The 24,478-nt window shown below is 38.1% G+C and overlaps 1 protein-coding gene across 2 annotated transcripts in view; it reads left to right on the forward strand.

Annotated features, from left to right (window-relative positions):
- Positions 1 to 511: 511 nt before the first annotated feature.
- LOC127647894 (retinoic acid-induced protein 1-like) overlaps positions 512 to 24,478 on the forward strand; it is a 79,523-nt gene continuing 55,556 nt past the window's right edge. For both annotated transcript variants that reach the window (XM_052132414.1, XM_052132415.1), the window contains exon 1: positions 512 to 622. The gene's annotated coding sequence lies outside the window, so the exon portion shown is untranslated. The remainder of the gene's footprint in view (positions 623 to 24,478) is intronic.

Below are 24,478 nucleotides of genomic sequence, written 5' to 3' on the forward strand. Positions count from 1 at the left end.
TCAACTTTTAAAAGCGCGTCTTAAGACACCTGCGTTCTGTTGTCTGCATTGCGCTGCGTCCACAGTAGCTTTTTCCAGCGCAAGAACGTGTTCCGTCTGAACGGCCCCTAGACAGCCGCTCTAATGAGCAGTCGCTAAACTGTAAGACAGTCTATGCTCTTTCCCCTATATCTCTCTCCTCTCTCTCAGCTAGAGCAGGTGGTCTCCGATCTACTGCCCCCTTCACAAATCAGCATTCACAGACACACACATTCTCTCTCGCTCTATCCGTCACTCACTGGTTTGCGGACGAGCCCCCCTGAGCTCATTCCATTATACATTCCGTCTGGAAGTAAGAGAGGACTGCCCTCTAATTGCTTTCTTATCCCCTGAGTCCCCCTTCTCTGCTTTTCGCTACTCTCGTCTCCTCGCCCCCTCTAAATATCGCCCCACTCCCCGCCCCGCACAGAACGTGGCAGCAAAGGGGAATATAGAGAGAGAGAGAGAGAGAGAGAGAGAGAGAGAGAGAGAGAGAGAGAGAGAGAGAGAGAGAGACGAGTCTGCCACTGACCGGGAATATCTGCTATTTTTCCACGTTGCAGGAGGCTGCAGGACCGGGATCCAAGCTTAGGCACCACCACAGGTACAGACGCATGTTTATCTGCATTTAAGGGTCTTACTGTCAACGAGAGTGGATGGGTGGATGCGGGGATTGATGGATGGATAGATTGATGCAGAGATGGATGGATGGTGGATACGGAGATGGATGGTGGATGCGGGGATGGATGGATGGATGGATGGATGGATGGATGGATGGATGGATGGATGGAGAGCTGCGCTAGCTGTTGACTCTCTCCAGAGCTGCATACGGAGACAGGGGGGCGTGTTAAATAACACACTTACCCATGTGTTTGCGGTTACATGAGGTCTGCGCATGCTTCCTTATGAGTAATAAAATAGAATTTTACTGGTAACATATTCTCATCATGTTATACAGAAGGCACTACAGGTCTATGTTATGTAAAAAGATTGTATTAGTGTTTAAACCATGATGGGGCCGTTCACACCGAACGCGTTTTACATCCGTCTGCGCTGGTTTTCATTTATTTTCTACAATGTAAACATGTTTTGTGCACGTAACCTAAACATATGCCAAATGTGGTAACATCTAAATTAATGGGTGTTATTCATGTCAAAAAATGTATTTAATCTGACTTAAATTTACTTTTTAAACATTTGTTTACTTTTATAAACAAATGTTTATGGGGCAGCTTAAGTATAAATAGATCACGATTACGATTTGTTTAAGTGTTACACATGCGCAAGGCGGACTTCTTTGATCGTTGCGCCGCGTTTAGCTGATGTTTCAGCGTCTCGCGCAGGAGCGCCATGTTTTTTAGACGCCGTGTCAGGTGTCAACTTTTCAAAACGCATCTGTTCGTGTTTTAGTGGTTGCGTTGCGTCTAGCCTTTTGTATTTTTTTCTGAACGGCGCCTTATATAGTTCACATTTTATATTTAAGTATGTCAGCACAAATAATGAAAATTGGATCCTTGAGGTAACAACTGCAAATAGCTATTTTTTACAGTAAACATGCGCCAAACGCAAGTGTTTGACCATAGCGCGCGCCGCGTCACACTTACTTTTAAGCCTCTCGTGCAGGAACGCCGCGTTTTTTAGATGTCGTGTCACTGTCAGGTGCCAATTTTTGCGTCTAAAGACACCTGCGTACTCTTCTATGCGTTGCACCGTGTCAAGCTTCTTTTTTTTTTTTTTTTTTCTCTCGATTTTGAAGCGTACTGTTTGAACCGCCCCTTAAGTAAGCTAGTTCACATTTATTTATTAAGTAGCCTTTGTCAGCACAAATAAAGGGAAATAGATCTTTGAGGTTACCACTTTTTACAGTGCTTTGACCGTTGCGCGCGCAGCGTCTGGCTGATTTTTCAACGTCTCGCGCTGTCAGACGTGTCAGATTAAAAGAACGCGCAGGCTGCATTTGTCCACGCGCCCGCAGTTGAAACGCGTGGAACGTGGGATATATTTGGGTCCAGAGTCAAAAACACTAGCCATGCATGAGCAGACGACACAGAACTTAAGCTTTCATGCCAGGCTCAACATGTGCTTGTGTTTATGTTGAAGACGCATGTTGTGTATTCATGAAAGAGCGATTATTATGTGATTTTATACAGAAGGAATTAATATATGTTGAATGATCACAGAAATAAACCTTTTTACACATACAGGGTCTGGCAGTGTGTCTCAAGGAAAATCGCAGTGTGTGTGCGTGCGTGCGTGTGTTATTTTGCATGCACCATGCCCTTGATCAGGGAAGTGCAGGGGTAAAAGACAGCTCTAACCTATTAAACGCTGCACTGAGACTGCAGTGTCACAGCTGACTGATATTGATGATCTGGACGGCCCTCCTCTCCGCAGGAATCCGTTTAGAGAATAGAGATGCGCGTGTGTGTGCGCAGCGAGTGTGACTGACAGGTGGAAAGACCTGTGTGTGTGTGTGTGTGTGTGCGAGAGAGAGAGAGCGAGAGAGAGAGGTGGAGAGAGAGTGGAGGGGGGGACAGAGAGATTTGCGAGGGATACAAAGGCAAGGGAGATGGAGAGAGTAAAAAATAGAGGGATATAATGTAAACATGAGTGAATTAGAGAAAGGGAGGAAAGACTTATACCATCTGCAATAACATTCTAGATATATCAACAACAAATGTATATATAAATATATATAAACACACACACACACACCGATCAGCCACAACATTAAAACCACCTGCCTAATATTGTGTCGGTCCCCCTCGTGTCGTCAACAGCGCTAAACCACAGATGATATTCTTCTCATCACAATTGTACAGAGCGGTTATCTGAGTTACTGTAGATTTTATCAGTTCAAACCAGTCTGGCCATTCTCTGTTGAAGTCTCTCATCAACAAGACATTTCCGTCCACAAAACTGCCCCTTACTGGATGTTTTTTTTTTTTTTGGTACCATTCTGAGTAAATTCTAGAGACTGTTGTGCCTGAACATCCCAGGAGATCAGCAGTTACAGTAATACTCAAACCAGCCCGTCTGGCACAAACAAAAGACATCCAGTGAGCAACTTGTTGATGAGAGTTCAACAGAGAATGGCCAGACTAGTTTGAACTGTTTAGATTGTAAATACATGCATGCACACACACACACACACACACACCTGGGCAGACTGATTTCACAATAAAATCAGAAATGGTAGTTTGACTTTTCCTGTGCTTACTGAAATTCTGAACACTGCCCCCGGTGGACAAAGCGGTAAGTGTTGTTGGTCATTTCAGCAAGTTTGAGCTCCATTTTCCCTGTGAAATATCCACAGAGGGGCTCCAAAAGTGAGCTGTGAAGCTAGTTGTTTTTAGATGTACAGGCTGTAATACAGTGAAAAGGAATGCATATTTTCTTAACTGTAACTCCCAACCCAAATCCCAAACCTAAACCTAACCATCAGTTTAGTAAAAACTTAGCGTTAGAGGGAAAAATGCAAGCTCTGAATTGCGCTTGTCACTGACTTTTATGTATGGGATTACGTCCTGGGTTCAATGCGGTATCCGAAGCCGGGTCTCCCACGCTGCTTATGCAACGTGCTTCCAGTCGCACCACAGTGGAAGGTAAACACGCTGAAACAGATGCAAAAAAGTCTGATTGGAGATAGCGCTTGTGAATCAGTCGGCATAATGTGGCCGATCCTAGTACTGGAACGGTACGGAAATAACATGCCGACTTCACGTTGGCTTGGGTGAGCTACTGTGTATGGCCAAAATCTTACTTCATGGAAACAGTAAACAGTATATCATGATATAGTTATTCTTTTCTTGAAATTCAATGAAAAATTATAGTAATGCTTTACAATAAGGTTCCATTCGTTAGCATTAATTAATGCATTAGGTATCATGGACAAACAATTAACAATATATATATATATATATATATATATATATATATAGTTTTTTTGCATTTATTAATCTTTGTTAATGTTAGGTAATAAAAATAACAATTTTCATTGTTAGTTCAAGTTAATTCATAGTTCATTAACTAATGTAACAAATACAACTTTTGATTTAAAAAATGTATATATGTTGAAATTAACATTTATTAGATCAAGATTAACAAATGCTTAATACGTATTGTTCATTGTTAGTTCATGTTAACTAATGTAAAGTGTAAAGTGATTTATATTTTAAATATGCAATGCCAATTATCGAATAAAACAAAAAAAGGACTTTAACTCATCTGAATATTTTCTCTATTAATTGGAAACTTGATGGACGCAAACCAACTTTAATAAAAGACTAGTCATAACATGTGAATTATAAGTCTGGCCTTAGTGCAAAAATAGCTTCTAATTATGCAACACTTGTATTCAAGAGTCTAAAAACTGAAGAGACTAAAAACAGTGAAACTATTGCTATAAAACAAATAGTGCAGACTCTAAATTCTGATAGGATGAGCTACATTCACAGCTGCTGTGAAATAAATTAATAAGCCAATCAAGGCTGTGCCTTACAGTGATTTTAACCAAAGTCTTTCTAGCAAGTCAGTCCACTGGCAGCCATCTTTGGAAACCAGGAGACCATTTTCAGTCAGGACAGTGCAGCTCCTATATCTACTTGAATGGGGAAAGACCAAAATCTCAAAAAAAGTTGTTCAAGATTATGATCAAAGAACATATTTCAAATCAGCTATAAAATGTGATAATATTGGAATCACATATTGTGATTCTTTACCTGATATTACGCTAGAACACAATTTTCCCAGCTTGTATATTTAACGCGCATGCACATCAGCGAGTTGATTGACAGGTGATGTCTGTATCTAAAAGGTGATTGTCTCTTTTACCTGCAAGGTGGGACTTCCTTTATACATCCGTTGACCATTGGGAACTAGACCTCCTTGGTTGGGCATTCCAATTTCTACCATTAATTTAAATAGAAGTGGCCCGTCTCTGTTTTAACACAAGTAATAGGGTTAAAAATCACTGTAACGCACAGCCTCGACTGGCTTATTAGTGATTGCTTTTTGTTGATGAAAGACTAAATGCTCAATGAATAGTTAAATATTATTCAGCCAAGTAATTGAGTTCAGTAGCCTAAAGCCTAATTTATACTATGGAAAATAATTCTCTTTGACAAACTAAAATGTTTATACTATGTGCTGCATTGTTTGTTGAGGGTAATGTCACTGTGTATAACGTACTGTTCCAGCCACTGAAGTAATGCCAATAATGCAGGCCTCTAAAAATCTTCTGCTGAAGAAAGAATGTCACACACATCTGGGATGGCTTGAGAGTGAGTTAATGATGAGAGAATTAAACAATTTTGGTGAACTATCCCTTTAAATTTATAAAAGCTTGAGCAGCCATTATGAACTAAACTCCAATTTGTGTTGTGTCTAACAATCTTAAATAACAAGTTCTTCCTCCATCTGACTAGATTGGGACACGTTCCTCTCTCTGTATTTTCATATTACTCAACATTTCGTCATTGCTCTCATGTGTAAATGACGTAAAGCAGTCCTGCCCTCTGATCGTCAAGCAGTATATTTGCAATGGTATAAATATTGTAAAATCTGTGATTTCCACTGTTGCACAGCATATACTGTCATACCACCAAGCATATATTGTATATTTTCAGTTAATATTTCGAATGTGTGTGTAGCATATGGCTGATGCAATCGCATGAAACTGTCTCACACCTGAGGGTCAGTCACAGCACAACCATGAGATAGAGAGATCATATAAGAATGCATTTATCCATACTGGGATAAAATGAGTGGTTGAGAGAGATGCAGTAAGAATGAAGAGAGAAAAGTGATCAGAAATCACCAGTTCTTTCAAGAATAGAAGGTGATAGAAAGAAATTACATAATGCAAAAAAAGAGAAGATGAACACAGAGAGACAGAAGGATATGAGCAGGAGAGAGGTAAGACAACTCCGCTCCCCTCCCCTTCTACTGTTTTCTAGGTGAGAGTCCTAAGCAACAATCTGGTACGGCACAAAACAGGTCTTAAGGTCAGGACGGGGCAGAGCACTCATGGGAGGAAGAGAGGAGAGTAGAGCGATGGAGGAATTATTTATCTCCAGATGCTGCTGTCTCTGCAGCACTAGGATCAGCAGTCTCGCTCTGAAGAGCAGAGAACAGGAAATGAATGGATGAAGAGAAGAAATAAACTACAAAGTCAACGGTCAGAGGGTCAGACATATGACACTGCTATAATGAATCAACACCATGGAAACATTTCACAAATGCGCCAGGCTTAGACGCATTACCGTGCAAACTAGATGAGGGTGAAACCACCCCACGATACCGCAGATTTCACATTTAGGGAGTACAAATATTGATTCATTTGGAATGCAGGATTTAGAATTCAGAATGGACATAGAATTCAGTACAGAAGATTAGTGATTCAGAATATTAGAATTTAAAATAGAATAGTGATCCAAACTAGTTTAGAACAGAATTCAGAACAGAGATCTGAATAGAATCCAGAATAGAGATCAGAACAGAATAGGGATTCGAATAGAATTCATAAAAGAGAGTATTTAGTCAAGAATTAGAACCAGTATTGTGATCTAAATAGAATTCTGAAGATAAGAATTCAGAATAGAATTACAATTCAGAAAAGTGGTCAGAATACAATTCAGAACAGAAGAATAGTGATTTGAATAGAATTCATAATAGTGAAAATTCAGTCAATAATTAGAAATCAAATATTGTTCCAAATAGAATTTAGAGCAGAATAGTGATATATATATATATATATATATATATATATATATATATATATATATATATATATATATATATATATATATTCTGAATTCTAATTCTATTTTGACGCTTTTATTAATTCTAATTCTATTCTGAATACTCATTGTCCTGATTTATATATATATATATATATATATATATATATATAAATCAGGACAATGAGTATTCAGAATAGAATTAGAATTAATAAAAGCGGTCAAAATAGAATTCAGAACAGGTGATTAGTGATTCAGTATATTAGAATTTAAAATAGAATAGTGATCCAAACAAGTTCAGAACAGAACAGAGATATGAATAGAATTCAGAATAGTGATCAGAACAGAATAGGCATTCAAATAGAATTCATAAAAGAGAGTATTTAGTCAAGAATTAGAAGCAGAATTGTGATTAAAATTCAGAACAGAATTAGAATTCAGAAAATAAGTCAGAATACAATTAAGAACAGAAAAATAGAATCCTAATATAATTCATAACAGAACAGTGATCCAATTAGAATTAAAATAGTGAGAATTCAGAACTGAACAGAACAGTGATTCAAATAGAATTCATAATAGTGAAAATTCAGTCAATAATTCAAAATCAAATAGAATTTAGAACAGAATAGTGATCTATATAGAAATCAGGACAATGAAGATTCAGAATAGAATATGAATTAATAAAAGTGGTCAGAATAGAATTCATAACAGAATAGTGATCCAAATAGAATTCAGAACAGAACTTGGATTCAGAATATTGAGAATTTGATTTTAAAATACAGATCAGAATAGAATTCAGAACAAAATAGTGATCCAAGTAGAATTTAAAACAGAATACTGATCTTACAAGAATTCAGAAATATATAAAAATAGTGACCCAAAAAGAATTCAGAACAGTGAGAATTCCAAATGGGATTAAAATACAGAATAGAGATCAGAATAGAGTTCAAAACAGGATGGTGACTATGAATAGAATTTAGAACATAGTAATGATCCAAATAGAACTCAGAATAGTATGAATTCAGAATAGAATTAGAATGCAGACTAGTGAACTGCTTAAAGGTGAAATGTACAATTTCACCACTTGCTTTACACAAAATTGCACAAATTATGACTGTTTGCAAACAGATTTTCTGGACACTCCTGCTTTCTTCTATTGGTTGTCAAACAGTCCCATTCCAAGCATGCCCCATTTGTTGAGTCAATGTTGTTGTGTCTGGCTGGGTGAAATTCTGTGATGAATGTCACAATGTTACCAATTTTCGTGGGGGGATCAACCTACAAATGGCTTATGAATAGTTGTCCCTGCATATTAAGCATTCATTTGATTAAGAATTATAACTAAGAAGTATAAAGAAATTATTTTAACATGGAAAAAAATGTCACACTTCACCTTTAAATTTTAAGATGCATTTGTGAAATGGTTTGGAAAAGAGAGTGATCCGAACAGCTTAATGCAGTTCTATTTAACAAGCTAAAAACAAACATATTCACAGCCGTATAGAGACTGTAACTGGTAGTTAGCATAGCGTAGAAGACTGACCAGAGACCACCTCACAGTGAGCGAGCATCCTCAACAAAGACAATGTGACGCGGCAAACCGTCTCAATCCCAAATCAGTTATTATTTAACTGCAGTGCACCACTGACATGGTTTTATGTGAGGCGGAAAAAAGTCAGCTTTGGACTATGGTTTTTAAGGTTAATCAGAGCAAATATAATTATTTCTCTGCTCATATTGACGGCTAACAGTACTAATCAAGATCAATTAAATTACGGGTTACATAGCTGCGGGTTTTAAATTAGGTGTAGTCTGTGCGGCGTGTGTGTGTGTGTGTTGGTGTATTACTGTGTGTATTTGGATGTGCTTAGTGAGCTTGTGTTTGTGTGTTTGTGTTAACAAACACCCCTCATTTCAACGTGTGTCTGAGTGCACACATCTGAGTGCAATTGAAATGCATGTCGTCGGTAGCACACCACACAGTGAAATCACTTGGATGTCATCCAGCTCAGCGGAAGGTCATCTAGCATTTCTCCAAATAGATCCAGCTTTCATTTCCACTCCACAGCCGCTATATTTACTATTCCACTGGCCCAGAACACTTGTGCACACACGCATGCGTGCACATATACTGCTGCTTGCTGCCACACCTCACCACTGACATACCGATTGCAGAGGAATGCATCCTTACTAAAAAAGGTGACATTAGTTTTATGTCCTTTGTTCTAAAGGAAGTTCTAATGCCTCCCGTTTCCATTTTGGGTCAGAGCCAGGGACTAGCAGGTATCGCTCTGACACATTGAGCCATGGCACTCATGTGGGCAATGCAAATTCACGTTTGCCTTGCAACCATTGGTCTCTCTAATTATTGAGCGTCACCTGAGCAATGTATATTATATATATATAATGTTTCAAAGAAATAACATATTTAATCAAGTAATTATTCAAGTAAACAGTGTAAATAATGAGTATAAAGCATCAAATATAAACTAAACTAAAAAATTAGCTATAAAAAACAAAGAAATGAATTATAAGTGAGTTTTCTTTTTAATATTGTTTATATATATATATATATATATATATATATATATATTGATCGATTTATTTTGTGCTGTGTCATTCCCCTTTTTTTCCATATTTATCATAGCTTGTAGCTTCATTGTTAGAATATATTATTCTAGCGCCACAATGCTAGGATGTTCTGGGTGGTTGCCACAGAGTTGCTAGGTGGTTGCTAGGGTGTTCTGGATGGTTGCTAGGATGTTGTCAGTTGGTTTCTAGGGTTACTAATATGAGTGGTGGCCAGGACATTGCTATGCAGCTAGTATAGTGTTCTGAGTGCTTCAAGTCTTTTTTCAGATTATTTTATTTTCTTCTGATTATTATTGATATTTTGGTTGGACCGTAAACTGCATCTGGGATTTTAATCATTTTGGTATAGTCTTTTAACAGTAAGAAACTTTTTTTTGCATTCAATAACTTGCAGCCGATTAATTGGTAGTCTTTTCCACCACACAGTTATCGGTATCGGCAAAATCCAATATCGGCCGACCTATAGTTTAAGCACTTTAATATTAGGGGTGTAAATCGGGCGTTTCATCATGATACGATCCTATATCGATTCTCTTGGCATGCGAGCCGATATTTGCAGATACTTTATAGTCTGCCGCGATACGATTTGATTCGATTCAGGGCCCTGCGATCGATATTCCGATATCATGTGCCTATTTTACACAATAATTTTTTTATTTACCCTCAAATGCAACCAAAATACAATTTGAATAGTTTATTGAGCTCTCTGAAAAGGGCAAATTTTGTGTCCACATTGGGACATCCACAACAAATAAGGTACTTCAGATGTTGAAAACAATTCACCAATCATTTGATTACAGCTTATTTTTCAGTTTAATCCAATTCAAAGTACTTACATACACTTGACTTGTTTCCAACTATCTGTGCTATCTGTTTTCTTGGCTACAACTTCCACAGTTGTAATGAAAAAATTTGTTTCAGTTAACTGGGATGAATGTTAGTATGGGTGTTGATGTGTACATGCGTAAAGTCTTATAACTGATGCTGGAGCTGAGCAGGTGTTTCTCTATCCCTCATTAGTGCTGTTCAGAATGTCGGCATTGTCAAGATGTTTCACGTGGTTGAACTACTCCAAGGTACTTTAAATAGCAAATTCTCATGTAAAATTCAAATGGGTCGCATGCGCAACGATTTCGATGGAATTCTGATTAATCACGCATGTGAGCAACTCTACATTTGTAATGGAAGCTCACATTTTAAGGAGCGCCGATAGCAGATAGCAGAGCACAATTTGGCTTCACAGAGCCTGCGCACATTCTTGTCCCACATGAAAAGCGTATTTAGCGCTCATAAAGTGAAATGAATCTTAATGAATTAATTCACTGCGCATATATATAGAGAGAGAGAGAGAGAGAGAGAGAGAGAAGAGAGAGATATATATATAGATATATATATATAAGTCCCTCATTACATCTATTGTTGATTGTTCAATTGGAGAGATGTTGCCACAAAGAAATCATATAGTTGGCACTTTAATGTATCCCTTTTGCAAAATCCTGAATTCCAACAAATGCTAAAGGCTGAAATCAGTGTTTATATGGAGACCAACTGGTCCTCAGAATCCTCTGTGGGTGTGGTTTGGGAGGCACTTAAGGTGGTTAATTCATCAAAATCCAAAACACAAGATCTTGTGGAGTTGGAAGGGAATATTAAAAGTGCAGAGGCAGAGCTGAAGTGCAGAATGTCGTTTGATAACCTCGATTGAAATACAGATATAATATTTTGTCACAGAATGTGCAGTTCTGGCTATACATGGCAAGACTTTTGGTTATATATATAAAGCAGAGAGAGAGTCATTTCTACCAATCCCTCATTGAAATATGCTGGTGGTGAAATATTTACCCCAGCCATTGATATTAATAATGTTTTTAAAGAATTCTATCTTGATCTCTATAGTTCCACATCTTTGTCTACTGATGAAGACATTAGAAACTTTGTGGAACCTTGGAGGAGCTTGGCAAGGTAATTAAGGCTTTGCCTACAGGCAAGGCTCCGGGGCCAGATGGCATTGCCGGTGAATTTTTTAGATCTTATGCTACAGAACTGGCTCCAATTTTGTTAGAAGTTTATACAGAATCATTATAATGCATTAAAGAATGCAAAGCTTCCGCCAACCAAGACACAAGCCTGGATCAGTCTGATTCTTAAAAAAGACAGATCCAAGCGAGTGTAAAAGTTACCATCCAATTTCCATCATCCAGCTAGATGTAAAAATATTGTCACACATTCTGGCTAACCAATTAAGTAAAGATATGACATCTCTTATGCATACAGATCAGGTTGGGTTTCTTCGGGGCCGCTGCTCTTCTGATAACGTTAGGTGTTTCAACAATATCATGTGGTAAGTGGTGAATGATCAGACTCTGGTCGCTGCCATCTCACTTGATGCCGAAAAGGAATTTGATATGGTAGAATGGGATTATCTTTTTTAAATTTTGGAAATATATGGGTTCAGGAATACTTTTCTTGGATGGATTAATTTACTTTATTGACACCCGGTAGCAGCAGTACAAACAAATGGATTAATTTCAGATTATTTTACTCTGGATAGGGGCACTCAGCAGGGCTGCCCTCTTTTCCCGTTATTGTTCTGTTGCCCTGGAACCATTAGCAGCCGCGATAAGAAGGGAAGATGATTTTCCATGGTGGTGGTGGGAGGTGTGGCGCATAAGCTTTTGCTTTACGCAGATGATATTTTATTATTCTTCTCTGATCCCATTAGATCTATGCCTTGCCTCCATAGAATTATTCCTTTTGTAAGTTCTCAGGATACAGGGGTAGATTGGAAGGGTTGGGGCTATGGAGAGAGAAATGTTGCTTAATTATGTATGTTTAGTATATTTTCTTTTTTGTTTTGTTATTTGTGTGTGGGTGTAATATTATATGTGACCACAGGTGTGTTCGTTGAGGGTCAGGTTGGGATTGCTGATTGGGGAGGGGTTTTAGTAGGGATTAATGTCAAATGTTGATTCGATGTATGTTGTGTTTTTTTTTTTGTGTGTGTACCTATGAATCAATAAAAAATGTTAATTGGAAAAAAGGTGATTGGCACTTTTACCTGTAAGGTGGGACTTACTTTCTACATCCACATCCGTTGGATGCTAGAGCTCCTTGGTTGGGCGTTCCAATTTCTCCAATTCATTTGAATAGAAGTGGCCTGTCTCTGCTAAATAGTCTCTGGTGGTATTTAATGTATTGCTGTGTGGTAGCTAGTATGTTTTGGGTGGTTACAAGGGCATTATTAAGTGGTTGCTAGGATATTCTGAGTGGTTGCTGAATGGCCCAAGTCAGAAGAGTCCACCCGCAAGTCTTTATTATATTAAGGTCCCTAGATGTGGCTCAATCCCTCCTTCAATGGAAGTGTATAGAATGTTTTCATCCATTTATCATCATCATTAGGTGAAAATTGTAAGTCTGATCAATTAGAAAAGTAATAGCACACTTTCTTCTCCTCAACATGAAGCATGATTTGTATCATTAATGTTTGTAGCATAAACTGTTTGGGACAAGCAACATGTTGAAGTTGAATTATTAGGGTCAGGACTTTAGAGCAAACCCCTAACCTTAAGGATAAGCAATAATAATAGTGATGCTAACCTTAGCAAGCTGCACTAAGAATTTTCAGAAAATGTGCACAAATCTTTGCATGTATGGCAGAGCTAAAAGCTAATGGTTACAGGTGCCACACATGGAGCTGCAGGTTCAAGCCTCCGCTAAGACAGACAAAAGTATTTTCTGAATGTGATCCATTCCACCTCCCCTCAGGAGACAGCAGCTGCAAAGACCCATTTACCTCCTAGCATTAGCATATCCTGTGCTAGCTAGCAGGGAAACGAGTGTGTGATACTATTGAAGGCCCCTACAGATAGCTGCTTTAGTGTGTATTTGATTTCATGTGGTGTTAGTTGATTTTTGTGGCTCTATTCGAAGCATGGTTTGACACGTTCGAAGCACAAAATGGCAGTTAGCATGATTTTTCAGACACGTTGATGCTTACTTACCTGACGCTAATGGTTGCGTGACAGAAACAGCTCCAGAAAAAGACATTATGAGTCAAAGAAATAGGAAAGAACATATATTATTCACTATCTATACACTATGCAATTGTTAATTGAATGCCTATTAAAGTTTCTAATTTGCAAGCTGTTTTCATTAAGACCACTGCTGAAGTGAACATGTATAAGCGGAGTTGTCAGCACTGGTAGCAATGGACAGGATGGACCAATTACCAATCTGTTTGTGATTACAGGAAAGGGCATTTGATTTAATCATTTTCTAGAGACTGCAGGGGCAGATGTCCATTTGTATCTAATGTAAAGTCTGTGGAATATATAAAGCGTACTTTTTCATGTACAACTGTCTTCTCAAGATTTGAAAGTGACCCAAATTCAATCTTTAGGCTGCTAAACGCCCCCTAAAGGAAGACCCCATGGAAACAATTATTGGCAGCAGCATTTGGTGCCCAATGGACTCTGCACTGTTGTGAGGGGGATTGTGTAGGATTTTTAGCAATGCTCATGGGCCAGTGTCAGATGAGGGGGATTGTGATATTAATACATGCTGTTGCAGATGCATTTTCCTTGCCATGATCACAGCAGCTCAACGGAACAAGTTCTTCTGGCTTCAATAAGCCATTTGAATTATATAACCATAGGAAGCAGAGAAAGAGAGATGATGCTTAGCCTCACTATAATAAGGACCACACAACAAGGCGTTGTTTTTTACAAAAAGGGGTCTGCGTTTGAAAATAGATCCATTGGGCTCTAAGAAACAATAAGACAACGAATGAAAACTGACAATAAAAGCGTTTGTTTGAATTGCATGTTTGCGTAAGTTTAATTAGGTTTGATGTCGCCATGGTCAGAAAACCCCCAAAAATATTTTATTGGCTAGAGCAGGGCTGTATTTATTTAGGCGTTAGCACTGGCGGTATTCAGCTGTACGGCCGTACGCACCGTGCATACCATAAACGCTCCAACTGATCTGAGAAACATTTTCTCTCAGAATATTTCAGTACTAACGACATGTGTCTCGTCTTTCTGTTGGCTGTTTAAAAGAACTATCGATGACTGATTTGCGAGTCATTCTTTTGAGTTGGTTCTTTTCAGTGGCTTGGCCAAACGGGCTTGCAAAATGGTCTGAACTGATTTGTGATATATATATAAAAGGCTTCTCTCAACGACACCAGAATTGAAAGGTTCACACCGGGGGTATCATGCCCCTGGACTGGACCAGGGGCATGATACGCTGGTGAGATTTCTTTTCTCTGAATACTTTTGTCAGATTTAAGTGTTTACCCTCAGATGAAATGCTGCAAGCACCCATAGTTGTAGTGAACTAAAAAACAAATCATAATTAGCACAAATTTACATTTATTAGCACATTGTAGAGTATGGGCGGAATAATTTCTTGTTGTTTTTTTGTTTTTTTACTATTGATACAATTTACTATAAAAATTTGCTTTATATATATATATATATATATATATATATATATATATATATATATATATATAAGGTACCATTCAAAGGGTAACCATTTTCCCATAATGCTGTGCGATATTCTACTTTCTTTTTTCACTGTAATTTGTTGTGTTGTGAAAGAAAATGACCAAGCCTGCATTGATTTTATTGTAAGAAATTACTGTTAAATCTTGTAAAATCCTGGCAATCTTATTTTAAAATGATGACAGGCCTAAAAATAACCTTTTTAATTCTGACATATGGATATGCAACCCACATGCACAGATTACGAAATTGACACCAAAAAGAATCGCAGTGCTATTTTTGCCTGTGCTCTGGTATGTTGTCCACATGGCAACAACATTGCACCTATCATCTGTAATGATAAAAAAGACAATTAAATCCTCAGAAAATTAAAGCACATGAGTCCATGGGAACCCTAGTTCACTGTAGGTGACAACAACAGAAAATAAAAGCACAAGAAACAAAAGCATTACCCTCTATGGCAAACAAACAGCTCTGTCGTGTGTATGTGTGTGTGTGTGGCTATAGGCCCACTGCCAACAGGAAACAATGCCCTTGCCACTTCACCATTGGCAAAGACAATGGGCACGCCGTGCCATCGGCGCTGATGGGCGCAGGCATGCTGCTGGCACTCGCAGTCTTTGTCAAAAGAGCTAGAGAAAGCGAGAACGCCACAGATGAAGGGATGCAGAGCTGCCCAACCCAATGTAAGGAAATTAACGATTCTAACTCTGATTCCACTTAATGGAGCCTTTAATAATTCTAAGTTCTTTTGTGGAAGCACCAAATAATTGATTGTAACTATATTTCACATCACTACACATTTACAATAATTGATTCTGATCACATTTTCAACAATGACTAGTTGGATGTACATTAGATAGCCTACTTATTTAGGGGAGACTGGGGCTAGTTGTCACATGGAGAGTTGTCACAAGGGCTATGTCTTAGTAACAATAAGATTTGGAGTCATAAGTTGCGGAAATGTGTGTGTTTTCTCTAGGTTTTATATGTTGGTTTCAAACCCCTCTTAAATTAAAATCATACTTATTTTTAACTCTTAGGTGAACAAGTAAATATCAAACCACCCTGGCATACGTTCAGGCAAGAGTCATCTGTATTATGAAGGCTGACTTTTTACCGAAAGTCGTTTAAATGCGTTCTTAGAATAAAAGGCATTTTTCATGAAAGTCAGGTCGGGGCATGTAGTCACATTTTTTTCGGGGCAGGTTGTCACATGTGTTTTAAATGTCATAAATCTGAACAAAAAAATTACAATATTTGTTGGCCAAAACAATGTTTTGATATTTGTGTTCAAATATTGTTAAAGAAAAGGCTATATTAGGCTGTTTAATCCACCTGTAGATTTAAACAGTTTAGCAGAGGTATCTCTTGTATTCAAATTAATGGGAGAAATTGGAACACCCAATATGGCAGATGTAGAAACGGAAGTCCCGCCTTACAGGTAAAAGAGCCAATAGAGAACGTGCAAAAAAAAACGTGTGTTTTGAAAAATAAATTATGATACCAGTGACGTAAGATTTGACTGCTTATTTGAAATATGTTCTTTGATCTTAAGCTAGAACAACCGTTTTAGAGATTTTGGTCTTTCCCCATTTTCCTGGAAAAGAATGGCGAAAATGTTCAGTAGCTTTTTTGTTTAGGTTACAAACTGGTAATTACAATGATATTATGCTATAAATGTGGTTTATGAGGACATTTCTAGTATCCCCATAATTTACATCACTTAAAAAACATACTAAATTAAGTTTTATTGAAAATGTAAAATGTGAGGGTTAGGGTATAGAATCTATAGTTTGTACAGTATAAAAATCATCATATCTATGGAGTCATTATGAGGATAGATGCACCAACACTCTCTAATGCCCCCCCAGCTCTGTGTGTGTGTGTGTGTGTTTAGTCAGTTAGAGCTTCTATCGCCTGGGAGGGCCCGTCAAAGCGGACACCACAGAAGCCAGACTGACAGAAACACACCCCTCCTCCACAGAAACATGCGCATGCACACAAGCTAGTCAGGGAGCGCGCTGTCACACCACAAACTGCTCTGGACCGTGTGACGCTCACTACCCGCACTTCCCGGACACACTCGTAATGCAGTTAGCCTGGACTCATTCGCGCACACACGCAATGACATGCACACTGAGTGTCTCATTTTCTCTCAGCCGAGTCCTCTCTGTCCCGGCTTGTCTCTGGACTACTAACACCCATGTGCATCTAAAGGCAATCAGGTTGTACACTATCTAGATTACTGCACTGAACAGGTTCAGAATAGTGTGCTACCATACTACTTATAATATTTCTCCTGTATGCAATATGTATACTGTGAGCAGTTGGTGGGTTTTCTGTATACATGTCTACATGGAAGTTAAAGCCCGAACCAGGCAGCTGCCTGTATACTGGTAGAGACTGTGATTAGTCACGGCATCACGTGTGCGTGTGTGTCTGTGTGTGCGTGCGCGTGCTTATGAGTGCATGTGTGTTTGAAGATATGAATCATTTTCTCTGGTTTTCTTTCTGCAAGGTGTTAAGTGCGCACACACATGCAAGGACACACCCAGACAGACACCTTCAGAACCACTGTGTATATTATGCACGCACACACAAATGCTAAGATCGATCAGGTGTGATCATATAGAAATAGATGGTTTAAATATACCCACACTGGTATGCACACATACATGGTCTGAGTCGCATGCATATTCACACACAATCACACACAGCTGTGTGCGTTAGAGAGAGTAATGGAGGATGGATGAGTGGTGTGTGTCTGTTTGTTTGCGCATGTTGTGTGATTGTGTATGTGTTATTATGGTAAGGTGATGAGCTCTGTTGATAGATCTCCCACCTGCATTTGAGTCTGTATGTGTGCGTGTGTATGTGTGTGTGTGTCTGTGTGTGTCTGTGTGTGTAGCTGTGATGAGGGAGAGGTGAATCAGGGCAAAATTAACAGTGTGTGAGAGTGTGTGTGTGTGTGTGTATGTGTCTGATGGGAGAGGAAGGGAGACAGATGGGGGTCTAAATGATTAGTGTGTGTATGTGTGTGTGTGTCTACAGAGGCAGGTTGTGGGCATGGCTGCAGTGACTCATACAGAAGCTGCACAAGTCAATACTACAATAATGAACACAAACATCATGTTCCTTCTCACATATTCACATTCACTCTCACACACAGACACATATATGTTGGTCTACCTATCATTATGAGGACTTTCCATAGACATAATGACTTTTATACTGTATAAACTATAGATTCTATCCTCTAAACCTAACACAACCCCTAAACCTAACCCTCACAGAAAACCTTCTGCATTTTTACATTTTCAATAAAACATTGTTTAGTATGATTTTTAAGCGATTTGAATTATGGGGACACTATAAATGTCCTCATAAATCACATTTATAGCATAATAACCTTGTAATTACCAGTTTGTAACTTACAAAATTGTCCTCGTAAATCACAAAAACACGCACACACACACACACACACACACACACACACACACACACACACACTCACTTAAAAAAAAGAACGTTTTTTAATGGTTTGTTGCAGCAAACCATTAAAAGTTCTCTTTATAATTTTAAAGGGATAGTTCACCCAAAAATAGATCCCAAAAACTCCAAAACTCACCCTCATGTTGTTTCAAACCCATATGACTTCCATTCTTCTGTGTAAAACAAAAGGAAAAATCTGAAGAATTGTCACAAGTTTATGCTATGTAATGAAAGTGAATGGTGAATCGGGGTTGTCATGCTCCAAAAAAGACATAAAATAACCACCAATAGCAAAAAAGTAGTTCTTAAGATTGAAACATGACATCAAAACTGTCCAGTAGTCATCATATTCTATTTGCCCGCTACAAATAAGAATTTATAAATTATTTGATTTGAACTTTCATTTCTGATCTGTTCATTACACAAAGTTATCACATGGCTTCAGAAGACTTGGGATATAGTGCAAAAGTTTTATCTACTACTTTAACTGTGGTTTTATGGTGTAGGGTTAAGCCCAAAGCGCACTACAGTTTTGACGCAAAAGGCTTGTGTATGCGTACTGTAGAACACGCAGTCTTGCAAAGTGTTCTGCATTTACTGTACACACATACACATGCGGTTGGCACATGTGCGCTATGACTGCTATGAGATACTGGACTGTTTCTCTACAGGAGTTTGAACAGAAACTCATAAAAATATCTTTATATTCCTTCAGACTCAAGTTATACAAACACAAGTATCTCCTGATCTCCTCACACATGTGCTCCTGATGTGCACATCCGCTGGTGTTGTTTCCAGCTTCTTCTGTTGTTTAGCGGGGATTACTTCTTCTTGACAGCAACAGGTCACTTGTGAGTGCTGCCACCTTGTGGAACCATGAAATGTGAATGTGCATTCTACATGTCCAGTGTAGGAACAGTTAGAAAAAGCTGGCTGCACACATTCAGTACTCGAGAACTCTGCTAATCACGAGATTTGCGTCACGTGTCCTGACTGAAGTATACTTTGGGCTTTAGAGTTAGTTATACGGGTTTGGAAGAACATGAGCGTGAGTAAATGACAAAATGTTCTTTTCTGGGTAAATAAGTAACCCAAGCCTTCTTGGGACCATTATAGAGTATTGTAGAGACTTTGGGGAAGGATATATTAACTTGGACCAGTTTGCAACTAGTTAACAACCAACCAGAACACCCTAGCAACCGAATAACAACACGCTAGCTACCAGCCATAACCCTACCGTCAAAGCAGCAAGGTTGATACAGAAAAGCAGTGCTCACATTTTCTTCAGAAATAACATAGAATCGAAATTACTTCAGTATGCTATGAAAAAATATTATTGGAGCTTACTGCATCTAAAGCCATTTATTGTTAATTATGTGAAATATGCTTATATACCAATCAGTTCTAGCCACAAATAAAGCATTGAATGCACTGTGTATTGTGTATTGATTTTTATTCACCCTCTTAGCACACAGGCACAGTCTGACGCTTGTGCACTGGGCTACGTGAGCTTGACAGCCCCCGAGCAATTTAAAAAGAGAGAGGATCTTTGAGAAAGTGAATCTGTCAGATGTCTGTGTGGGTGTGATTGTGTGTGTATAAAGGGAGGTAGTTATGGAGAGATGTAAGCTGCACACAGGCTGTGTCTCGTTTGGAAGGCTGCGTCCTCTGGAGGTCGCATTTGTCGGCCGCATTCGTCATCGAGGCTGTCTCATTTCAGAAAAGAGAGTAGGACACTTCGAATGCAACCTTATTCCACGGTAATTCAGAGGATGCATGAGGTGGATCCTTCGTTGGCACTCATAACCCACAATTCTTTGCTTCAACGGAAATGTCTAAAAAAAATTACGCCAATTTGCCCGGAAATATGATGTTCAAAGGCAAGGAATGTTAATTCCCAAGTAACTCAGTAGATGGGTGCAGAGTATAATATGTATAATTATATTAATATATAATTCAAATGAAGTATTAGACTAAAAGTACACCTGTAAAATCAATTTTATTTTCTCTTTACATCTTTATATCTCTCCTAAAATTTACTTCATACATTCCTTCTTAAGGGACTTTGTTCCCTTCTCACTCACGCTTGTTAAAGAGTGGCGTGCTGTCATAGCAACCATGTTACATTCCGTTTCTGTTTGTCCTACGAAGACCGTCTCGTTTAAACGAGGCTTGTTTAAAGGAGGACACTTGGTATACTGCAACCTTCAAAGGACGTGTCCTACCTAGCACAGCCTTTGAAACGAGACACAGCCACAGACTCTTATACAGCCGAAAACAGCACCTCCACACCCGTCTATTTTAAAACCACACATCTTCCCTTTCACAATCACTGTCTGCGTCTCCCCCACTGTCGATTTGACCCTTTTGTTCTCCGTTTCCTTCTTTCTCTTTATCCATCTCATTTTCCCCATTTCTGTCTATTTTTGTGCTAACAATTTCTCTCACGTACCCCTCTCTCTCTCTCTCTCTGTCTCTCTCCCGTGTGCTCTCTCTATGACCCTGTCTCTCTCTCTCTCTCTCTCTCTCCTATGTGCCAATTTGAACACTAAGCATCGTTCATGTGCACCCTCCTCACCATCTCTCTTTCTGATTCATTCCTCTCTTCCTCTTTCACTTGTCACTATCACACAGTTCTAAATGTAGCTCTGAATCCCTATCACCCCAATATGGCGGATAATTTATTCTTAGTTATGTTGAGAGGCACACTCTGGTCTCAGAGCAGAGGTGGATGATGAGCATAGAGATCCACTGTAGCTTTAACACACAGCAGATCATCTCAGGGCAACTCTTAACAACAATAACCTGAGTTCTTTTGAAATAACACAGAACCAATACTTTATTATTCTAAGTAATGGTGAAAATAGTGAAGTATGGTACAGTGTTAGAATTGTTTGGTATAGTAAAGCATAGCATAGAATATAGTATAGTGTAGTATAGCATAACATAGTACAGTAATATATGGTATGATATGATACAGTGTAAGTAGACAATAATGTACTATATCATAGTATAGTATAGTATAGTATAGTTTGTGTAGTGCAGTATTGCTATCGTAGTGGAGTATGGTATGGTGACTGTTGCATACAATTTTTTGTATTGTATGTTGTAGCATAGTATAACATTGTATAGAGTAGTTGTATGTACAGAGTAGAGTAGTTTTGCATAGCATAGAATAATGTAGTATATTATAATGTAATATAGTACAGTAGAGTATGATAGGTAGTAAGTATATATGATGTACATGATATATAATAAGTATTAAGTAGTGTTGTATTGCATAGTCTATTGTAGTATATCATAGTGTAATGTGGTGTAGTGCAGTCTATAGTAGTACAGTATAGTTCGGCATGGCACTGTAGTAAGTATACAATAGTGTAGTATTGCATTGCATAGTATAGTTGAGTCGAGTATGTCATAGTATAGTATAGTGTAGTATACTATAGTATAGTATAGTAGTAAGTAGTGTAGTAATGCATACACTATACAACTTTGGTGTAGTATACCATAGTGTAATTTGGTGTAGTGTAGTATAGTACAGTATAGTACAGAATAGTGATAAGTATAGAATAGCATAGTATTGCATTGTTTAGTATAGTGGAGTGGAATATACTATACTATAGTGTAGTATAATATACTATAGTATAGTATTAAGTAGTGTAGTATTGCATATTTTGGTGTACTATACCATAGTGTAATACGGTGTAGTGTAGTATAGTACAGTATAGTACAGAATAGTGGTAAGTATAGAATAGTATAGTGTTACATTGTATCAGGGCCATAACCACAATATACTTTGATGGGGACAAGTCCCCCCAATAATTGATATCCTTCTTGCTGTTCTGCTGCAGTTCATTATGCACAACTGTTTAATTGTCATTAAGTTGTTGCAGGAATAACATAATGGTTGAAACATTTTTTAGAAAGTTAGATTTTTAGTGTGCTCAGTAGTCTAACACCACTTGTAAATGTCATATGAGATAGTCAATCAAATCGATGAAGGCGGGACTCAAATTCAAAGTTTGGTCTGTTACATTTTGACACGTTTTTGCCATTTTGCATGTCACCATCAAGTAAAAGATATTCGTTGACTAAAATGTTGTCATTTTTGTCAGAGTAAAACTGACTAAATGAATATGACATGGCAAAATATTGACTATTTTTAAAGGACATTTTCGTCAAAAGACAAAAAACTGAAAAAATGAACACAGCATTTTTTTATTGCAAACATAAAATGAGCAATAATGGGGATAAAATGATACTTTATTAAACATGAAAATAATATGTACAAGAAGTCAATTTCAAAAGTCATACATACTAGTAAACATGCACAGTAACTTTCCCTGACAACCCCTACTAGACAACATACTGTATCTAATTCCAAGCATTATAGCAGGTAAACAACTTCGCCAAAGGATAACAGATAAACTGAACTGTGTGATTGTGACTGACTGAACTGAACAGCATCCTCAGCCAGAACATATGACAGCCGGCACTTCTTTCCTGTGTTTACGGACATAACATCATGATGCAAAGAGGAACGACATAAGTCTGTGCCAAATCCGACCCGACATCTCAAAATACAAATAGTTTTTATAGGCTTACCGAAATGAATCGGAGTAAGGTAAGGACATTGTTTTGAACACTGATTGTTTATGTACTTTTAATCAATAATGGCAATTTGTACATAGTGCAGCTTTAGGAGCAGTAACATGCAAACCTTTCTTTTCCTGCCGCTCTGACATTAACTTGCGCCTCCACTCACGCCACTCTCGCTAGCACATCAGCGGCTGAATGCAGCAGCAAACAGCAGGATAATGTCATTTTTCTAGGTCTCTCTGTGTGTCATTAACTGTCTATGGCCAGCTGCGTCTTTCAACCATTAGCGTTCAGTCCAGTCTCTACGCCACTGAGAACCAAATGTGAAAAAACATCCATCATTGTTATTCTTAGACAGACAGACAGACAGACAGACAGACAGACAGACAGACAGATAGACAGATAGATAGATAGATAGATAGATAGATAGATAGATAGATAGATAGATAGATAGATAGATAGACAGACAGACAGACAGACATAGATAGATAGATAGATAGACAGACAGACAGACAGACAGACAGATAGATTAATTGATAGACAGACAGACAGACAGACAGATAGATAGACAGACATACATGGACAGAAAGACAGACAGATAGATAGATAGACAGACAGACAGACTAATTGATAGACAGACAGACAGAGACAGACAGACAGATAGATAGATAGATAGACAGACAGAGACAGATAGATAGATAGATAGATAGATAGATAGATAGATAGATAGATAGATAGATAGATAGATAGATAGATAGATAGATAGATAGATAGACAGACAAATAGACAGACAGAGATAGACAGACAAACAGACAGACATAGATAGATAGATAGATAGATAGATAGATAGATAGATAGATAGATGATAGATAGATAGATAGATAGATAGATAGATAGATAGATAGATAGATAGATAGATAGATAGATAGACTGAAAAGACAGAAAGATGATAGATAGATAGATAGATAGATAGATAGATAGATAGATAGATAGATAGATAGATAGATAGATAGATAGATAGATAGACTGAAAAGACAGAAAGATGATAGATAGATAGATAGATAGATAGACAGACAGACAGACAGACAGACAGACAGACAGACAGACAGACAGACAGACAGATAGATAGACAGACAGAGATAGACAGACAAACAGACAGACATAGATAGATAGATAGACATACAGACATAGATAGATAGATAGATAGATAGATAGATAGATAGATAGATAGATAGACACAGAGACAGACAGACAGACAGATAGATAGATAGATAGACAGACAGACAGACAGACAGATAGATAGATAGACAGACAGACAGACAGACAGACAGATTGTGCCTTATTTGCATTAATGGACAAGGCAATTTCTATATATTTATATATATATATATATACGTACTTCACACACCGAATATGTGAGCACACAGCCACCCATGAGAGCTAGTGGATAATTATACACTGATTAACACATAGACTGCCTCAGGAGGGGTGGGTGGGTGTGTGTGTGTGTGTGTGTGTGTGTGTGTG

This window comes from Xyrauchen texanus, chromosome 8 (genome assembly GCF_025860055.1).
Source record: "Xyrauchen texanus isolate HMW12.3.18 chromosome 8, RBS_HiC_50CHRs, whole genome shotgun sequence".
Classification (NCBI taxonomy): Eukaryota; Metazoa; Chordata; class Actinopteri; order Cypriniformes; family Catostomidae; genus Xyrauchen; species Xyrauchen texanus.